Below are 15,379 nucleotides of genomic sequence, written 5' to 3' on the forward strand. Positions count from 1 at the left end.
TGGACAGATAAGCCACATTTAGAAAATATATTGACATAAGTTTTATCATCCTATCACCCTTGCCTGAAAAATCTCAAACAATTCCTCCAGAATCACAGCCTGGCATTCAAGGCTGTTAGTCCTATGGCTCCACTTCCCTAGTAACTCCTAATGTTCTGCTACACAGGATTCCTCACCCACCCCCATTTACATTTGGTCTCTTGAGCATCCCCACATGTCTATACCTTGGCTTTCTCTGTGTTCCACCTTCACTCCTTCCCTCCCCTCCAATTCTCCAATGTCACCTATTCCTCATCAAGTTCAAAATCACTTCACCCTTGACTCATCCCTGCCAACACACATCCAGTTATGTCTCCCTCCCCTGAAATTCCTCAACACGTAAGGCATGTCTCTCATCCGATACACCACATCTAAACCACTTGCTAGAAGAGTTAACAGTAGTATATTATGGGATGCAGCAAAAGCAGTTCTAGTGGGATTCGTAGTGATTTATTCCTACATTAAGGAAGAAGAAAAAGCTCAAATAGACAACCTAATTTTACACCTCAAGGAACTGGAAGAAAAAACAACAAACTAAGTGCAAAATCAGTAGAAGGAAGGAAATAACAAAGATCAGAGCAGAAATAAATGAAATAAAGACTAAAAAGACAATAGAAAAGATCTGTGAAATTAAGAGCAGCTTTTTAAAAAGATAAATAAAACAGACAAACCTTTAGCTAGACTTACCAAGAAAAAAGGAGAGAGGACTCAAACATATAAACATAAATGAAACAAGAAACATTAGAAATGATACCACAGAAATGCAAAGGATCATAAAAGACTACAATGGGTAACTATGAGACAATAAATTGGGCAACCTAGAAGAAATGAATAAATTCCTAGAAATATACAGCCTACAAAGACTGAATCATAAAGAAATAGACAATCTAAACAGATGGATTACTAGTAAGGAATCCATAATCAAAAACCTCACAACAAAGAAAACTCCAGGACCAGATGGTGTCAGGGGTGAATTCTATAAAAAGCTTAAAGAATTAATAACAATCCTTCTCAAACTCTTCCAAAAAATGGAAGAGGAAGGAACACTTCTAGCTAGACTCATTTTACGAGGTCAGCATTGCCCTGATACCAAAACCAGACAAAGACACTAGAGGAAAAAAAAATAAGCCAATATTCTTCATGAACATAAATGTAAAAATCCTCAACAAAATATCATCAAACTGAATTCAACCGTACATTAAGAGGATAATATACCATGATCAAGTGGGGTTTATTCCAGGGATGCAAGGATGTTTCAATATCCACAAATAAATCAATGAGATACACCACATTAATAAAATGAAGGATAAAAATCATATGATTATCTCAATAGATGCAGAAAACGCATTTGACAAAATTTAACATCCATTCATGATAAAACAAGACACTCAAAAAAACAGGTAGAGAGGGAATGTACCTCAACATAATAAAGGCTACATATGACAAGCCTACCACCAGTATCATATTCAATGTGGAAAGCTAAAAACTTTTCCTCTAAGATCAGGAACAAGACAAAGATGCCCACTCTCACCACTTTTATTCAACATTGTACTGGAAGTCCTAGCCACAGCAATTACACAAGAAAAAGAAATAAAAGACATCCAAATTGGAAAAGAGAAAGACTTTTTCTATTTGCAGAAGACATGATATTATACATGGAAAATGCAAAGATTCTACCAAAGAAGCCGTCAGAACTAATAAACAAGTTCAATAAACTTGCAGGATACAAAATCAATATACAAAAATCAGTTGAGGGGCGCCTGGGTGGCGCAGTCAGTTAAGCGTCCGACTTCAGCCAGGTCACGATCTCGCGGTCCGTGAGTTGGAGCCCCGCGTCAGGCTCTGGGCTGACGGCTCAGAGCCTGGAGCCTGTTTCCGATTCTGTGTCTCCCTCTCTCTCTGCCCCTCCCCCGTTCATGCTCTGTCTCTCTCTGTCCCCCCAAAAAATAAATAAAAACGTTGAAAAAAAAATCAGTTGCAGTTCTATATGCTAAAAATGAACAGAAAGAGAAATCGAGAAAATAATCCTGCTTGCAATTGCATCAAAAAGAATAAAATACCTAGGAATAAATTTAACCAAGGAGGTGAAAGATCTGTAAGCTGAAAATTATGACACTGATGAAAGAAACTGAAGATGACACAAATAAATAAAAAAGATACTCTGTGCTCATAGATGAGAAGAATTAATACTGTTAAAATGTCCATGCCACACAAAGCAATCTCCAGATTCAATGCAATCCCTATCAAAATTCTACCAGCATTTTTCACATAAATAAAATAAAACAATCTTAAAATTTATATGGAGCCACAAAAGACCCAGAAGAGCCAAAGCAAGTTTGAGAAAAAAGAATAAAGTTGGAGGCATTACACTTCCTGATTCTAAGCTATGTTACAGAGCTATAGTTATCAAGACAGTATGACCTTGGCACTGCACTGCCTGCAGAGATGTCTGCCCTCAGACTTCTGGTGAAGCCCAAAATCATTAAAAAGAGAACCAAGAAGTTCATTTCGCACCAGTCAAAATTAAACGCCAAGTGGCAGAAACCCAGAGGCATTGACAATAGAGTGCACAGAAGACTCAAGGGCCGGATCCTGATGCCCAACATTTGGTTATGAGAGCAACAAGAAAACAAGGCACATGCTGCTCAGTGGCTTCCAGAAATTCCTAGCCCACAACGTCAAGGAGCTTGAAATGCTGCTGATGTGCAACAAATCGTACTGTGCAGAGACTGCTCACAATGTGTCCTCCAAAGCCACTGTGTAAAGGGCAGCCCAGCTGGCCATCAGAGTCACCAATCCCAATGCCAGGCTGCACAGTGGAGAAAATTACTAGACAGACAGCTTATGTGCACATTGCATTTGTGTTAATAAAACTACAAAAAGAAACCCAGTATGGTATTTACATTAAAACACATACAGATCAATGAAACAGAATAGAGAGCCCAGTAATAAACTCATACATATATGATCAATCAATCTATGACAAAGGGGTCAAGAATACACAGTGGGGAAAGGATAGTCTCTTCAATAAATGGTGTTGAGAGGGGCGCCTGAGTGGCTCAGTCGGTTAAGTGGCGGACTTCAGCTCAGGTCATGATCTCACGCTTTGTGAGTTTGAGCCCCGCATTGGGCTTGGTCCTGACAGCTTAGAGCCCGGAGCCTGCTTCCGATTCTGTGTCTCCCTCTTTCTCTGTCCTTTCCCCACTCTCTCTCTCTCTGTCCTTTCCCTGATCTCTGTCTCTCTCTCTTTCTCTCAAAAATAAAGATTAAAGACAAAATGAAAATAAAAAAATAAATGGTGTTGAGAAAACCGGACAGCCATATGCAAAACAATGAAACTGGACCCTTACACTATACACAAAAATCAACTCAAAATAAATTAAAGACTTGAACATAAGACCTGAAACCCTAAAACTCCTAGAAGAAAACAGAAAAAGTTCCTTGACATCAGTCTTGGCAATAATTTTTTTAGATTTGACACCAAAAGCAAAGGCAATAAAAGCAAAAACAAATAAGTGGGACTTCACCAAACTAAAAAGCTTTAGCACAGCAAAGGAATCCATCAACAAAATGAAAATAAACCTACCGAATGAGAGAAAATGTTTGCAAATCATATCTGATAAAGGGTTAATAACCAATATATAAACAGAACTCTCACGGCTCTATAGCAAAAAACCAATCTGCATTTAAAAACAGAGCAACTAAATAGACATTTTCCCAAAGAAGACATACAAATGGCCCAATAGGTACATGAAAAGGTGCTCAACATCACTAACCGTCAGGAAAATGCAAGTCAAAACCATAATCAGGTATCACCTCGCACCTGTTAGAATAGCTATCATCAAAAAGATGAGGGGCGCCCGGGTGGTTCAGTTGGTTAAGTGTCTGACTCTTGATTTCGACTCAGGTCATGATCTCACAGATCGTGAGATAGAGCCCCGCATTGGGCTCTGCCCTGACACTGCAGAGCCTGCTTGGGATTTCCCTCTCTCCCTCTCTCTCTGCCTCTCCTCTGCTTGCACGTGCACGTGCACATACTTGCTTGCTCTCTCTCTCTCAAAAACAAATAAGCATAAAAAAGAAATGTTAATTTAAAAAAACTTAAGGGATAACAAGTGTTGGCAAGGATGCGAGGCAAAGGGAACTTTGTGCACTGTGGATAGGAATGTAAATTGGCACGGCCACTCTGGAAAACAGTATGCAGCTTCCTCAAAAAATTATAAATAGGACTACCATATGACGCAGCAATCCCATCACATTTTAATGTGATACACACACACACACACACACACACACACACACACACACACACACACACACTGGAATATTATTTGTCCCTGAGAAAGGCAAAAATCCTGCCATTTGTGACAACACGGATGGACCTTGAGGGCATTATACTAAGTGAAATGAGCCAAATAAAGACAGATTCTGTATGGTATCACCTATATGTGGAATACTTTAAAAGGAAGTCAAAGTCTTAGAAACGGAGAGTAGAAAAGTGGTTGCCAGGAGCTGGGGGGGCGGGTAGGGGAAACAGAGAGAGGTTGGTAAAAGGATACCAGCTTCCAGCTATCAGATGAGCAAGGTGTGAGGAGGCGATGTAAAACATCGTGACTATAGTTGGTAACACTATATCATATCATTGAAATTTGCTAAGAGAGTAGAATGTAAATGTTCTACAAAAAAAAAAAAAAAAGAGAGAGATAAATACCTGAGGTGATGGATGTGTTAACTAACCAGATGATGAGAATCCCTTTCACGCTGTATATCAAATGGCTGATGGGGCCCCTGGGTGGCTCAGTCAGCTGAGCGTCCAACTTTAACTTGGGTCATGATCTCATGGTTCACGAATTCGAGCCCCACATCGGGCTCTGTGCTGACAGCCCGGAGCCTGGAGCCTGCTTTGGATTCTCTGTCTCCCTCTCTCTCTGTCTCTCCCCCATCCCCCTCTCTCTCTCTCTCAAAAATAAGTAAACGTTAAAAAAATATCAAATGGCTGTGATGTATACTTTAAATATCTTACAATTTTACTTGTCAGTTATACCTCAATAAAGTTGAAAAATAAAAGCAATTACACACACACACACACGTTAACCATTATTAAGGCTTTTATGTTACTAGGCACTAGGTGAAGCATTTTGTGAGCATTGCATTTGATTGGCAGAACGATCCTGTCAGGAAGATGCAATTATTATTCTCATTTTATGGATGAGGGACTGGATGCTCTGTGGGGTTCACTTGGCCAACGTCATACAATCAGTAAGTGGTGAAACTCGCCTTCTTGTGGCCTCTCCTATCTGGGCACATAGGTATGGAGAGGTACAGTGTAAGCAAACCATTCTTATATGAACCCATCCATATTCCGAAACTTTGAGAGAGAGGGTAGAGAGAGAAAGAGGGAGCGAGGGAGGGAGAGAGTGGGCACACAGTTGAAATTGTGTGGGTAATTCTATCCACCATTCCACTTTGCTTTGCCTTGGAGTTAACTTAAACTGAGAGATGTGAATCTGCTGTTCCCTCATATGGTGTTGGTTCCTGTGAGCCTCTCATGAATGATTCTCATGCTTAAACATATGTGCTTTCGAAATTCAATACGGTCCCTAAATGCAAGCCGATTGGCATGGTTCTCAACTAAAGAGTGATCTGGTATAACGTTGGAGGAAATAATAAAGACAAGCCTGTGCTGGATTTACCAAAAATTGTATATCTGTCTCCAGTGTAGCACCTTTCAAAGGAACTTTTGAGGGGTATTTCGTCTATAAATTGTTATTTATTTTTTTGCTCACCAGGAACCTAACCCCTCATAAGATATGACTTTCCTATACTTGTCTTGATTCCCCAACTGGTGTGGAAACTCCATGTGAGTAGAGCCTCTATCCTAAACTATTTTATATTCCTTCCAAGTGCCTAGCAAAGTAACTTGAAAATAATAGGAGTTGAACAAATCAATGTCAAAGATTATTCATGAGACATGTTAATTTTCCCAGCAGGTTTAAGGTTACTGAGGTATCCTCTCAAGCTACCCACAAAATGGAAGAGAAGATTTGTACTACCGTGTCTATCCCATGACTCGTTGGCATTCTCTGTACTATTTCTAGAAATAGAATCTGTCTGTTCCCATCCCTCACTGGGTCAACCGAGCACCTGGCAGTTTCCTATTGATGCCTGTTCAGCTGTCACCTTCAAACTCCTGGTTCTGTTTGCTCAGTGTGCCTCCTAGAGTAGGCCTGACTATTTCGGGTCTGAGTTACAGCTGTCAGCGTTTCAGGCGTACCTCACGTATTTCTAGAATTAGGTGGAAATATTTGAAGCCTGAAAAAGGAGCTATAACGTTCTGAGTATGAAGGAAATATTTAGGCAAGTATCAACTGGCAGCACAGAAGGCCAACTAAGAAGAATCGAGTCCCTGGTGATAAAATGAGATGAGAACAACATAGCCAAGCCATCTTGGGTTACTTGCATTTTAGTAGCATGGGGTGAGTTACCAAACTATTTATGTTATTTTTATTAGCATGCGATTAAGGAATTGACCCAATGTGAGACTGTTTGCTATAAATGTGAAATGACGGAATGACCGAACACATTTGCTTTGCTTTGCTCTAATAGAGAATAATTGTAATTCCTTAATTTAAAAAGCCATTCCGGTTGTACATATGTCCTAGGGATGCTTTGAAAGTCAAGCTGTACCTCTTGGACTTCATTCTTTCCAGTTCTGGGTAATAGTTTCTCCTCTCCAATCTGATAGGGTTCAACACTGACCTGCAGGAATTATACTGTGATTCTGTACCAAATTATTAAGATATGATTAGTTCTCTTGGAGTTGGGCCCAGAAAAAGTAGAGGAGATTTTATGGAATGGCAAGGTACCAAGGCAAGATGATGATGATAGAGATTTCTTCAGCTTCCAAGATCAAATTCAATTTGGTGACTGAATGCAGGCGAGGCCAATCATCTCTTCTCTTGCAACGCATAGTTATTGGGGATTCCTTTATCCAAGAGTGTGTCAGGGGAGGAGTCAAACCCGTCTTCAATTTTGCCTTTTAATAACTTTGCCATTTCATAATTTTGCTTGTGTCATGCACGCTGGAAAAAAAACAAAACCTTAAAAGTAACTAACAACCCCTCTGTCATTGAGATTCCCCCAGATAAAAGCTATTAGTGGAATCAAATAAAAGCTCTGGAGATGAAAGGGGTAGTGATTGTGGTGCCAGCGAGACAAAGACCATAGGCTCAATCCTTAAAAGGATCAGTTGGCTTTACTTTCTGTCTGTATTTACAGACTGCTTCCCAGATGATTCCGAGGCAGGTAGTTCAGGCCCCACGCTTGGAGAAACACTACCTTAGAGACTAAACATAGTCATGTCCACAGTCCAAAGGAAATTAAAATCCTGAGAGCCATTGCCCTTAAATTCTTTTCAAATCTTACTTTTCGTGGGAATCTGTGCCTTTCTGCTGAGTCTATTCCTGCTTCCTTCTAGCCCATAAATGACTGGCATGGACGTCGTGGATTTAAATTGTGGGTTGAAGAAGTTGAAAACTTAAAATTTCAGCTCTAGTACTAATTTGCAGTCTAGCTTCAACTTAATAAGTCAGTCATTTCCCCCTTTGTCAATTGAAAGCCCGTCTAAGAAACATCTGGCAAATTTTGGATGAAAAGCACGGGGAAAATGCTTGCATCACAAGATGAGTTTTTTCTCTGCCTAGGGTTGCCAGAGTTTGCACACACAACAAAATTGAATTACAGATAAAGGGTGACTAATTCTTTGGCGTAAGTATGTCCCATGCAATATCTGGGATATACTCATCCTGAAAATTCATTGGTTATCTGAGATTCAGACTTCACTGGGCATGCTGTATTTTATCTGGCAGCCCTATCTCTACCACCACCCTTTTCCTGGAGCCTGCACTTTCCAAGACTTGGGCAACAGAAGAGAGCGTTTTGTAACTCAAGGCCGGGAAGGAAATGAGCGCTCATTTAGCATAATACAGGACAGGAGAAATGCTAGCAGGGGATTAACCTTCCACGCTGGAGAAATGCAGGCATATTCTGGGGATGGGGAGCAGGAGGCTAATGGAGGGGAATGGAGGGGAGGACAGAGCGTGCTTGGGCAAACACACATATAATCCGGCTTGCTCCTCCTGCAGCCGCAGAAAAAAAAAATAGAGAACCAAGGACCTCTTCACACAGAAGGCTTCTGTCATTTTCCACCGCCACCATCAAAGGGGATGAGGCATTTCTATACCAAAAGGCACAATCTCGGAACCGTAGCTTGGCTTTTTTATTATCTCCTATGTCCATCCACAATTGTGAGTTAAGAATTTAGATTGCAAAACTCACTGTGCTCTCTGGGTTCCACAGGCTCCTTTTCCCCCCAGGTCAGGTTGTGCAAGGGGCTCCCGGCTTCTTGTGCTATGCTGCTCTGCTCTGCAAAAACCCAGCCTCACTCCTTTCTTTCCTGCAAGGCGCAAGTCTTTTTTCCCCATGGCTCCTGTCAGTCTTCACCTCCTAGTCCACTTTTCCAGCCTCCAGCTCTCTAAGAGCCAACATGTCTCTCTGCTATCATTCTGATCTTCCTGCCCAAATATGGATTTACAATGGCAAAGCAACCACTTTGCCCTGAATTCAACCAAACAGGGGTACGTGGAGGTCATAGGTAACTGACAAGGGTGGAGGTGGTTTCAAAAATTAAAAGAATTTTCTTCCTGATAAAAAAGAAAGCATGCTCGTTGTAAAAGAATCCAAACGAAATGTAAAAGAAAGGAAAATAAAATACCCTTAATCACAAGACGTAGAGATAACCACTCTGGCCATTTTAGAGAGCATTTTTCAATATTCATTTGTTCATTCATTCTTGCAAAAACAACGTATTAGTGCCTGCTTCGTGCTAAACACTGTTTGAGGCTCAAGGAATGCATCTGTAAACAAAGTAGAAAAACAAAGCTACCTACATGGCTCTATTTACATATGCACACAAACCCATCCACAATAGAATTTTACGTTAATGGGCTCATACTATACACGCTATTTTGTAACCTGCTCTTTCGTGGAATAATGTGTCACGGACCTCCTTATCTGTCATTAAGTACTGATTTACGTCGTCCTCTTAATGTCGACCTTGTATATTCTATAGTATATATGCACCACAATTTATTTAATCATCTCCCTAACGGACATTTATTTCCCATTTCTGCTACTGTAAAAAAAACAGTGTAATGAGTATACTTGGACGTGTATATCTCCACGTGCTTGTCCAATCATCTTATTAGGAAAAATTCCTCGTTTTGCTCCTATCTCACTTCTTGTTTCTTCTCAGTCTCTTTTGCTATCTTTCCCTTCTCTGATTAATCTCTAAATGTTAAAGCCCTTCACCCTCTTTTCTAGCTTCACCTCACCCTAGATTATCTCATACAATCCCATGGCTTTAAACAGTATCTATATGCTGCTTATATCTACAATTTTGATATCTCCTCTTGAGCTCTAGACTCCTGTCCAACGGTCTTTTTTTAGAATCTCCACTTGTATGTCTGGCATTGGATCTCAAAGTTAATGTCGCCAAAAGAGAACCCTTAATTTTGTCCCCCAAATATATTCCTACCTTGGCCTTCTATACTTCAGACAACGGCATCACCATCCATGCAGTTATTTGGGCCCCAAACAAGGCATCAGTCTGGTTTCTCCTCTTTTCTTTACCCTCAGCCCCCTTTCAAATGTTTTCAAGACTATCTCCAAAACACAGTTCAGATCTGTCCCTTTCTCTCTATATTTGCCTCCTTCATTTGCTACCATCTGAATCCAGGCCACACCAGCCTCTCACCCAGGCTACTGCATTAGCTTCCTAATTTCTCTTTCAGTTTCCACTGTTGTTCTTCTGCACTCCTTTCTTTACACAGTAGTCAAAGGCCTACAATATTCATACTAATGATACAAGAATACAAGCATTTACTTTAAACTCAGAAAAAGAAGACAAGCCTGTGTCTGACATTGTAACCGAAGACCCAGCAAACACAATAGTGTAAGGAAAAGAAATAAGACATGCAAGGATTGGGAAGAAAGAAAAAACGATCATACTTGCAGATGATACAGTTGCCTACGTATAAAATACAATACAATTTCCAAGCCATTAAAACTGTGAGGATTCAACAAGTGTGCTGCATCTAGTAGTGTGAAAAATCAGTATCGTTTCACTATACCGAAAACAACCAATTAGAGCAGGTAGTGTTTAAAAAGGAATTCTACTAGTCAGAGTATATATTCTTGGCAAGGATCTAGAAATACATATACACACGGGTCTTGGGTAAGACCTTTATGAAAGATTTTTGGAACTCACAAAAGATGACCTTGTACTTCCAGTTCCAGGACAAGATGAGGTAGAAGTAATTTTCCCTATTTGTCCCACTAGGTTCAGGTAAAACCTGTCGATGTTATGCATAAAATAAACATAAGAAGCCTCTGGTAGGTGGAGAGAAGGCTCAAATAGACTGGCTCCAGATTTGGGGAACTGAGGAGTCACATCGGTAAGTCCCTTCTGTGTTTCTCTGGCCTCGTCCAGCCCAGACTGGGTGCCGGAGAAACTGGCAACCCCAAAACACCCACAAGGACAGACCAAAACGAGTCCCAACAAAGCCCGCTCTCTCTAGCCAAAGTACCAGGAGAGGAGCAATGTAGTAGAACAGACAACTTTTAACAATACAGTAATGTTCCCTACGCCAGCTAAATACCCGCAGGAAAACAAAAACATTGGGGTACCACTTCCCCTTCTGCCAACACAGGCAGATTTTAGACAGCCTGGACTTCACCCTCCCCCAGACTGTAAAGAGGCAGCACAACCTCATAAAGGGCTGAGCGGGAAGCCAGGATTGGAACAGGGTCCCTCCTCACGTGGCGTAAGTGACAGTAATGAGGCTGTACGTCTTCGTCCTCCACCGCAGCATTGCCAGAGAAGGCCTGCTAAACCACAAGATTTCAAGAACATATACCGAATGATAATATATGCCCAAAATATCAAAATCATTTGTCACACCAAGAACCAGGAAAATCTAACATGAAGGAGAAAAAACAATCGACAGATGCCAAGACAGAGATGCCATAGCTGTTAGAATTACCCAATAAAGATTTTACAGCAGCCTTCACAAAAATGTTTGCGCCGGGGCGCCTGGGTGGCTCAGTCAGTTAAGCGCTTGACTCTTGACTTCGGCCCAGGTCATGATCTCACGGTTCATGAGTCGGAGCCCCGCATCAGGTTCTGTGCAGACAGCACAGAGCCTGCTTGGGATTCTTTCACGCACCCTCTCTCTGTCCCTCCCCCACTCATGCACGCGCACACGTGCTCTCTCTCTCTCTCTCTCAATAAATAAACCTTTAAAAATAATGTTTGAGCCAATAATTACAAATATAAAAACAAAGGGTAAAACACCCTTATCAAAGAAATAGAAGATATAAAGAAGAGCCAAATGGAAATTTCAGAATTGAAAAAGCAAAATAACCAAAATAAAAAAAAAAATCAGTGGAAGGGCTCCAAAAGCAAAAAACAAAAAACAAACTCAGTGGGTGGGCTCGATAGCAGAATGGAAGAGGCAGGAAAAAATAGTTGTAAACTTGATGATAAAAAAAAATAGAAATTACTCAGGATGAACAACAGAAGGAAAGTAGACAAAAAATATGAACAGAGCCTCAAGGACCTATGGGATTATATCTAAAGATATAATATTCGTGGCATCAGAATCCCAGAAGAAGAGGAGAAAGAAGACAGGGCTCAAAAAGTAGTCAAAGAAAGGCTGGCTGAAAACTTCTCAAATTTGGCAAAAGACGCAAATACACCTACAGATTCAAGAAGCTTAGTGAATCTAGGGGTGCCTGGGTGGCTCAGTCAGTTAGGCATCTGACTCTTGATTTCAGGTCAGGGCATGATCTCACGGTTGTGAGATCCCGTCCTGGGCATGGAGTCTGCTTAAGATTCATTCTCATTCTCTCTCTCCCTCCCTTCCTCTCTCTCTCCCCTCTCACCTCCTCCCCAGCTCCCATATGCTCTCTAAAAAAAAAAAAAAAAAAAAAAAAAAAAAAGGAGAAAGGAAGATAAACCCAGAGAAATCTAATTCTAGACACATAGTCAAACTTCTGAAAACTAAAAACAAAGAAAAAAGTCTTCAGAGAAATAATACTTTTACCTATCAGGGGAAAACAAATTCCAGTGACAGTGGGTTTCTCATCAGAACCTGTGAAGGTCACTAGAAAGTGGCATAATGTTTTTCAAGTGCTGAAAGAAAAGAATTGCCAACACAGAACTCTACATTCAGAAAAAGTTTCCTTCAGAAATGAAGGAGAAATCAAGGCATTCTCAGATAAAAGAAAATTAAGAGAACTGGTCACTAGTACACCAACACTTAAAGAATGGCCAGAGGAAGTTCTTCAGAAAGAAAGAAGGATGGGGGCGCCTGGGTGGCGCAGTCGGTTAAGCGTCCGACTTCAGCCAGGTCACGATCTCGCGGTCCGTGAGTTCGAGCCCCGTGTCAGGCTCTGGGCGGATGGCTCAGAGCCTGGAGCCTGTTTCCGATTCTGTGTCTCCCTCTCTCTCTGCCCCTCCCCCGTTCATGCTCTGTCTCTCTCTGTCCCAAAAATAAATAAACGTTGAAAAAAAAATTAAAAAAAAAAAGAAAGAAAGAAGGATGAAAGAAAGGATCTACAAACATTAGGAAGTAAGAGGAACAAAGAAAGAACAAAACATAAGGGTAAATACAATGGGTCTCCTTCTCTTGAGTTTTCTAAATTATGTTTCATGCTTGAATCATAAAATAAAACCCTGTCTTAATACATTTATCAATGTATGTAGAGGAAATATTTAGGGCAATTTTAAACTGGGGAGGAGGTAAGGGGACATAAAGGAAGGAAGTTTACACATTTTTCTCTACTAGGTAAAATGTTGACAGCGGTAGACTGTAATGAGTTATGTATATACCTATACAAAGAGATACACACACACACACAAAACCTATAGATAGGGGCGCTTGGGTGGGTCAGTTCGTTGAGCTTCCGACTCTTGATTTTGGCTCAGGTCATGATCTCATGGTTTGTGGGTTTGAGCCCCGCATTGGGCTCCACACTGACGGTGTAGAGCCTGCTTGAGAGTCTCTTCCTCTCTCTCTCTGCGCCTCCCCTGCTCTCTCTGTCTCTCAAAATAAATAAACTTAAAAATAAAAATAAATAAAAATTTTGTAGATACATCAAGTGAAACTCTAAAGAACTCTCAAGTAACCCACGGGAAGATAAAAAAATAAAAACATAGAAACAAGGGGCGCCTGGGTGGCGCAGTCGGTTAAGCGTCTGCCTTCAGCCAGGTCACGATCTCGCAGTCCGTGAGTTCGAGCCCCGCGTCAGGCTCTGGGCTGAGGGCTCAGAGCCTGGAGCCTGTTTCCGATTCTGTGTCTCCCTCTTTCTCTGCCCCTCCCCCGTTCATGCTCTGTCTCTCTCTGTCCCAAAAATAAATAAAAATGTTGAAAAAAAAAAACATAGAAACAAAAGATAGAAAAAACAGAAAACATCAAAAATGGAGATAACCAAAATGTCACTCAACAGGTGAATGGTTCAAAAAACTGGGCTACGCCCATACCATGGACTCATGTTCAGCAATGAAAAGGAGAAAATTATTGATACACACAACTTGGATGAATATCCAGGGAATTAAGATGATTAAAAAAATATAATCTCAGGGGCACCTGGGTGGCTCAGTCGGTGAAACATCCAACTTCGGCTCAGGTCATGATCTGGCGGTTCACGAGTTTGAGCCCCACGTCGGGCTCTGTGCTGACAGCTCAGAGCCTGGAGCCTGCTTCAGATTCTGTGTTTCCCTCTCTCTACCCCTCCCCTGCTTGCACTCTGTCTCTCTGTCTCTCTCTCAAAATAAATTAAAATTTTTAATCACATACTGTATGATTCCATTTACATAACATTCTTAAAATGACAAAATTGTAGAGATGAAAAGATTGGTGGTCTCTGGGAGTTAAAGATGGGGTGGGTGTAACTGTAAAGGGGCAGCATGAGGGATATCTTTGTGGTGATGGACTAGTTCTGTATCTTGATTGCAATGGTGGTTAGACAAAGCTACACGTGATAAAATGGCTTAGAACTATACACAAACATTGTGCCAGTCTCAAATTCCTGGTTTGGATAGTGTACTCTAGTTATGTAAAATGTAATTGCTGATATTATGCAAGAAAAATAAGTTCTAGGCACCTGTGTACAACATTTTGCCTAGAGTTAACAATTCTGCATGTTCCGCTTAAAAATTTGTTAAGAGGGTAGATCTCATGTTAAGTTTCTTACCAGAAAACGCCAACCAAAAGAAAAAGGGACAGGAGGAAACTTTCAGAGGTGATGGATATGCTTATTACCTGATCGTGGTCTTAGTTTCACAGGTATATGCATATCTTCAAAGTCATCAAATTGTACACATTAAGTGTGTCCAGTTTGGGGTATATCAATTTTTTCCTCAATAAAACTGTTTAAAAAAACAAAATGTAACCACTGTGAGAAAATGGGCAAATAGTACAGGATGTCTCTGTACTACATTTCCATCTTCCCATGGATCTATAATTACATCGAAATAAGACCTTTCAAAACAGGTAACCCCAAAAAGCAGAGATATACAATGATCATGTATGAGAAGACTCAACATCAAGATGTCAATTCTCTTCAAATTGATCTATAAATTTAGATCAGTTTTCAGTCAAAATCATAATGGGATTTTTTAATGGATCTTAACAAGCCGATTCTAGAATAGAATAGACAAAACAGTTTGAGAGAAGAGCAACAGAGACAGATTATCAAGACTTATTGTCACGTTATAGCAATTAAAACAGTGTGGTATTGGCAAATGGATCAATAGATCAGTGAAATATAAAAAAAAAAAAGCCTAAAAGTAACTCTTATAAATCTGTGGGAAGTAGGTATATAACAGACGTTGATTATAAATCATGGAAGATACGATATAGACTATTCGATAAATGTTGTTAAAATTATCCATGTGAGAAAAGATAAAACATGATAACATCTTCAGATCCTACGTAAGAATTCAAAATGAATTAAAGATCTAGATGAGTTTTCTTTTTTTTTCTTTTTTTTTTAATTTTTTTTTCAATGTTTATTTAATTTTGAGAGACAGAGAGAGACAGAGTGTGAGTAGGGAAGGGGCAGAGAGAGAGGGAGACACAGAATTCCAAACAAGCTCCAGGCTCTGAGCTGTCAGCACAGAGCCCGATGCGGGGCTTGAACCCACGAACTGTGAGATCATGACCTGGGCCGAAGTCAGATGCCCACCCGACTGAGCCACCCAGGTGCCCCTAGATGA

General features: G+C 40.6%; 1 protein-coding gene and 1 pseudogene across 2 annotated transcripts in view; one reads left to right on the forward strand and one right to left on the reverse strand.

Moving 5' to 3' along the window:
- PABIR2 (PABIR family member 2) overlaps positions 1 to 15,379 on the reverse strand; it is a 203,717-nt gene that overhangs the window by 109,163 nt on the left and 79,175 nt on the right. The gene's annotated exons all lie outside the window — the stretch shown is intronic.
- On the forward strand, positions 2,408 to 2,872 carry LOC101095477 (annotated as a pseudogene).

This window comes from Felis catus, chromosome X (assembly GCF_018350175.1).
Source record: "Felis catus isolate Fca126 chromosome X, F.catus_Fca126_mat1.0, whole genome shotgun sequence".
Taxonomy (NCBI): Eukaryota; Metazoa; Chordata; class Mammalia; order Carnivora; family Felidae; genus Felis; species Felis catus.